Consider the following 6,000-nt stretch of genomic DNA (forward strand, 5'->3'; position numbering starts at 1 on the left):
CTCAGTGGAGAAATTCCAAGGTGGCCAGTGTATTCCTCTTGTGTTTGCCTCCCCAGATGGCTGAAGTCATACAAAATGCATGGGATTGCGCTTGTGGTGGTGACACTTGTCAATGCAAGACATGGCCCAAGTGCTTTCCCCTATGTCAGTGTAGTGATGGCAAGCAAGAAATTGCTCTGTTGTCGTCTTGCACCTCTCAGAAAGCCCTGGTGGCTAACTTATGCCCAGGATGGGCTCCTAGTCACTTGGGTGTCCTTGTTCGGCTGAGGATGTTCCATGGGATTTGCCTCGTGTCACACATGATCTCACTTCTTCCTCTGGCTCTTACAGGTAGTTCTGCAAGGATTTTTTTATCTAACACAGGTGGCAACTTGATACCAAGACCTTATTTTAACTTACTATAATGAAACCCAAAACATTAAAAATTAAAGTTTCAGAAGACAGCACTTCAGAGTGCCCTTTTTATATATATATATTTCTCCTCCTGATTCTCAGTTCATTTATTGCAATCAGGAAGAATTACTGTTAAGTAATATTTTTTTCCTTCACTGTTTATCCTGACAGATTATCCAAAACACTGAGAAGAATTTAGTCAGAAAAAAAAGAATAGCTGATGATAACTAATGGAACTATAGCTCTAATTTAATGACTCTTCATGGTCTTAAAGTTGGAAGGTGATCCAACTGACAACCTTATTGGAAGTGTTTCAGGTGATTTCTGAAAGAGCTGGACTTTGGCTCAGTACTGTTCTTTGAAAACCAGGGGAGTAAGGCTGACCTCTGCCTAAGTTAAATAAACTAAGTACTCCAGCCAAAGAAATCTCAGTACAAAATAATCAACCAGCTGTACTTTGCAGAAGTTACGAACCTTACAAAACCATCACAGTTGCTCAGTTTTAGTTTTGTCCTATCTTTGCAGTGCAGAGATTTTTATTTTTCCCATGGTAAAAAAATAATTACAAGAATGTGTGTTTAGCAAAAAACTTGTTAAGTGGGTGTAGGAAGCCATCCTTTCAGATTTCAGCGCCTTAACTTCTGAGGATTTATGCATCTACTGTGGATGGAAACCGTCCAGGATTCTCCAGAGTTAATGCCTGGGACCATGTGGCTGCTTCATCTTCCCATTCTTCTGCAACAATAGATTGATCTTCAAGCTTTTCAGTTTGAGAAATTACCACCCATTGATGTTCAGAGAAGTCACTCCTATTTGTAACACCCAGTTTCTGTACCTGTATAATACCATGCATTCTTACCACACATGCAGGAATAAGAATGTTCAATCACACGTGAGGAGTGTGACATTTTTCTCATCTATAATAAAACTGCCAAAGCAAGCTAGAGCATTGGTTTCTACTTGTGCCAGCACCATATTGTACCAATTTACAAGGCTGAAATGGTAGTTTCAGATGCTGTACAGTAAGAAGAAACAGTAAAAAGTAATGACAATGTCATTCTGTGCACCGCTACCCTGTGCACCTTTGTTCCTCCAAGAGAAGCTGCAGCTATGCCAGCCATAGCCCTCCTCCATAGGGCAAAAACCTAAATGACTTCATGTTATAAGAAGTAGCAGGTGATAACATATGGTAAATATAGAAAGGTGCCAGCAAACACTGGGGGGAAACTATCTAGATGACAGTTTTAATTGGTGATTGTGAAAGAACCCTGAAACATGTCTTGGGGTTTCCTAAACGCATTTCAGGATTGAACGTGGGTGTTACTCCTGTGTGGAAAATGCTCCCAGAATGGAATGAGTAGTTGAAGGTACCAGACACGGTGGTTTTTGATGAACGTGGGGCAAAGGAATGGCAAGGTGCAAAACCAGCCTAAGCAAATGCCATGGGACCAAAGAGCAAGGAACGGTAGTGGGACTTCCTGGCTAATGAGTACTCGGGAATCATGTCCTGAAAAGGGCATCTTGCTTCCAGTTCTGCCTCATACCTCTCATTCTCTCTCAATCAAATAAGCCCTCTTCATTTTTGCTAGCTTCTGTTGAACTTGAGAAGTGCAACATGTTGGCTGCTTGGGCATTGTAGTGGGCCAGTAAGAGTAAAATGAAGAGGTGACTGATGAATTGTACAGAAATGAAGATATAGAAAAGAAAAATATTTAAAAGCCAAATACAGCCTTTTCCTCTCAAAAAGGGTGTTACTCTAGACTGAACAAAGCCATGAAACCAAGTTCTGCCCTCTAGAAATAGAATAATAAAGGTTTTCCCTTACACACTTCTATTACGTCAAGTAATGGTGGCAGCATCAGTGAAGAAGAAGCCTGGATGATTCTTCATGTGCTGCTCAGCTCTGTCTCCCTTCTTGTTCAAGCTGCACAACCCTGCAGAGCGGTCTGCTGCTCTTCTGGTTCCTAGGATCCTGTAGGGCTTCAAGCCCCAGCCTAGGGGAAGCAAGTCAGAGCGTAAGCCAAGAGTTAACTAAGAACGTAAGTATAGGCTTCACTACTCAAGTACACAAATCTTTGCTTGTTTCTCAGTAACTTGCATCCTGCAAGGTGTCACACAGCAGGTAGCGTTCTCTGGCTGGTGTGCGTGTGTGTGTGTATGCCCCATGGACCTCACTGTAGCTCCTCTCACTCTTACAAGTGTGTGCGGATACTGTTAGAAACATTAAAATGCAATTTCCTACCAGTAAAAAGGAAGACACTAGAACACTTTCAGTCATAGACTGTAATCATCATGTAATGGTATATGTATATATAGTAAGCATATAATACATCCTGCTTCGCATTCGTGGGAGAGCTATGTCATGTGCCCTGGTAGAAAGTAAAGTCGAAATTAAAACCTTTCAAAAATGATCATCCTAAAAGTCAGTTGTAAGTAACAAAGCAAGCTCAGCATGTCACTTAGTTATTAAAGAGGCAGCACAATAAAAGAAGGAATGTGTGCCTTTAATTGGAAGTTATTTGGTAGATGTAGAAACTGCCATTTGGGTAAATAAGGTACTACTTTTAATATAGATATATTTATGAAGATACTGATGTCAACACATTTATAGGCAAATGAGGTAAAGATTCATATCATCTTGCTAAGAAATTTAAGGATTGATTACTGTGAAAATCATTGTTAAGGTAAGATTTTATGCGCTGAATGCCTAAAGAGACTACTGGCAACAGATGCAAGACCTTTCACCTTTTAGCCTCAGTGAATTTCTCAAATGTATCCAGCCCAACTGAAATCCAAGAGGCATTTGAATTTTGACAGGAGTTGGACTTTGTTGTGATGGGTGCTTCAGGGCATCAAAAAGGTGTTTGTGTTCTCGCTGCTACTAGTAGCATGTATCCGTGCTTTAGAAGACGATTGCTACACCACACCTTAGCTGACATCTCTGTTGCTAGTATCAACAGAAAAATTATTTGTCAGTGCTGGAAGGGAGTAACTGAAAAACCTGGAACTGTCATGGAACTACTCGTGGCTGCAGTGAGAAGTCACAGGTTTGAATTAGGGAAGGAAGGTTCGGGTGTTTAACCATGGCAATATCAAAAGCGAACCTATGTTCAGTTGGATTACACTGGGTTGTTGCATGATATGTTTTTCTCTTCTGCCTGTCCCTTGTCTTAGAATATAGGATCCTTATTTGGAAAGCACTGAGTATATTTTGGATGCTGTCAGAACGTGCCAAAGCTGATGAGACAGCACATGCTGAAATTCAAGTTTACCCCAGATGTGAATGCAGTAATGCCTTTGCTGCCATTAAAGGTAGGTCAGTAGGAAAGCAGAAAGAGCTCTGCAATGGCATCTGTCCTGAACACTCAGTTTGCTTTCTGAATGTATGACTTCAGACCTCATAGCTGCCAAAATAGCAGCTCTGACAAACATTGAAAAATGACTCACCTGAAGTATGAAAAGCAAAAGCACCAGGTAAGTTTCATTCCAAATAAAACAGTATCAGTCAATTTAAAAAAATCTTTTTAACTCTTTTAAAAAAAGTATTTATTTTTCAAATTAGGGAGTGAATCAAGTAGAAAGAATGAAAAAGGATTCTTAAGAATATACAAACTACATTCCCCTCCTAAAGGCACTGGGAAAGTTCCATCATCACACACCCCTGTAAAAGCCAGTTCAATTAGCTGTTTAACAAATACGTGCTAAAAGTGACAGGAGCATGAGAAATGAGTTGTGTGCTTTGGAGACGGACCTGGAAAAGCTGTATCCCTGACATACCGCGCCCGACTCCGCTTTCTGCAGAGCATTTAGAAAGCCAGGCTCACGGTGTTAGGTGAAGCAGCTTAACAACTGAAAGTTTACTGAAGCCCTTGCGGGTTGTGTATTTTCTATTAACTGCATATTTTAAAATATCTTGAAAGGAAAAGAGATCTGCCAAATTGCATTCCTCTAACTTAAAACACACACAAAACCTGTAAGAGGCAGAAGAGCAGTTTATTTTTTAGAGATTTTAAAAATGAGTTCTAAACAGGCTGGCAAAACTGTAGTGGCAAGTCGTGGTATTAAAAAAACCCCAACATTTTAGTGAAGAAAAGGTGCATGGAAAAATGTTGGGGCTTTTTTATAAAATGTACAAGATTTATCATGAAGGAGAACATCAAGGTAAGGTAGCCTGTCAGGGTGATGTTTTCCAGTGATCAGTGTCAGTAGAAAACTGCTCTGGTATTTAATGGGCAGATGTTACAAACTTATATTTTAACAGGAATGCGCAACAAATCAATTTTTTTTTCTATTGTACCTATGTGTGGCAAATAGCTGTCATTGTATTGCTAGTAAAGGACTGTTTTTATTTTCCTGACAAAAAGTTAATCTGTAAATAATCAATCTAATACAACATTATGAAAGCTCAGACTGTAATGGCTAAGGTAAGGGATTATAGATCAAGTTTCTTAAATTGTATTTTTGCCTGGACTGATACAGTTTATGAACTGTGGCAATATTTCCAAGCTTCTCTGAGCTGCGGCTTCCTAAAGGAAATATTTCTTTCACAAGTATTTAAAAAAGCCAGTTGACAAGGAGAGGGAAAAATACTGGCATGCAAAATAAAACTGAAACTTGGTACAGGTCCTTACATTAGAAACAGCCAGGAGTTCATCATGCCAAAGCTCTTTATTCTGTGGCCTCAGGAGCAGAAACTTAGCTCCTTTTTAAGTCTGTTTGACAATGTTTTGGACCATGCATAATCTGTTATGGCATATATTACCATCATCCCAGAGAAATTTTGCAGAGACAACCTTCTCCAGCAGTTATTCCTGCCACCAAGGTAGTCGGGGCTTTCATCCAGATTACTGGTAGACTGTAGGAGAAAATACACCTATGTGAAAGCTAATATATTGTTCTTCTCTCTAAAGGTTTTCCCATTCTTTTTGATCAGTCATATCAATCACTTTAGAGATTAACTTCCATATTAAAGAAAAAAAAATGCACTGAAGATACTGGAGATGATAAAATTGTTTGGTTTAAAAAAATTTATAAAATAAGTATCTGTTGTTCAGATGCTTGCATCTGTCTCATGTAATTGTATCAATAATTGCTGCGGAGTCACTGAATATAAATAGATCACAAAATATGTATTTGTAACATACACCATTGTATGTCCAGAACCAATTGGAATTTTCTTTACTGTTCTTGTACCAAACTTAAAAAGACAATGCACTTGAAATATTCTTATGTCTGTCCTCTGTAAAATTGGGCAACAGCCGGTCCTACCCATGGCCTGCGATTGCGCTTTGGTTGAGAACTAACCAGAGCAGGCGCCGTTATTCACTTCGGTGCCGTCGCTCCTCTTGTGGGCTCTCCTGTCATTCGCAGCTTGGAACATTTTCTGTCTCTAACGCCTTAAGGATGAATAAAATGCATCGAGAAATGTGACTGCTTTGCCAGCTACCCAGTCACTCTCTCAAAGCTGCCATAAAATACGGCAAAATCATTTTTCCCCAAACATTTGCCGTACCCTGGCTGCTTATTGACCACGGATACAACCAATGCCTCAAAGAGTAAAGCAAAGGCGAGAGAGGCCCATTAACATTCTTCACCCATCGGCCACTT

This window comes from Phaethon lepturus, unplaced genomic scaffold (genome assembly GCF_000687285.1).
Source record: "Phaethon lepturus isolate BGI_N335 unplaced genomic scaffold, ASM68728v1 Scaffold10866, whole genome shotgun sequence".
Taxonomy (NCBI): domain Eukaryota; kingdom Metazoa; phylum Chordata; class Aves; order Phaethontiformes; family Phaethontidae; genus Phaethon; species Phaethon lepturus.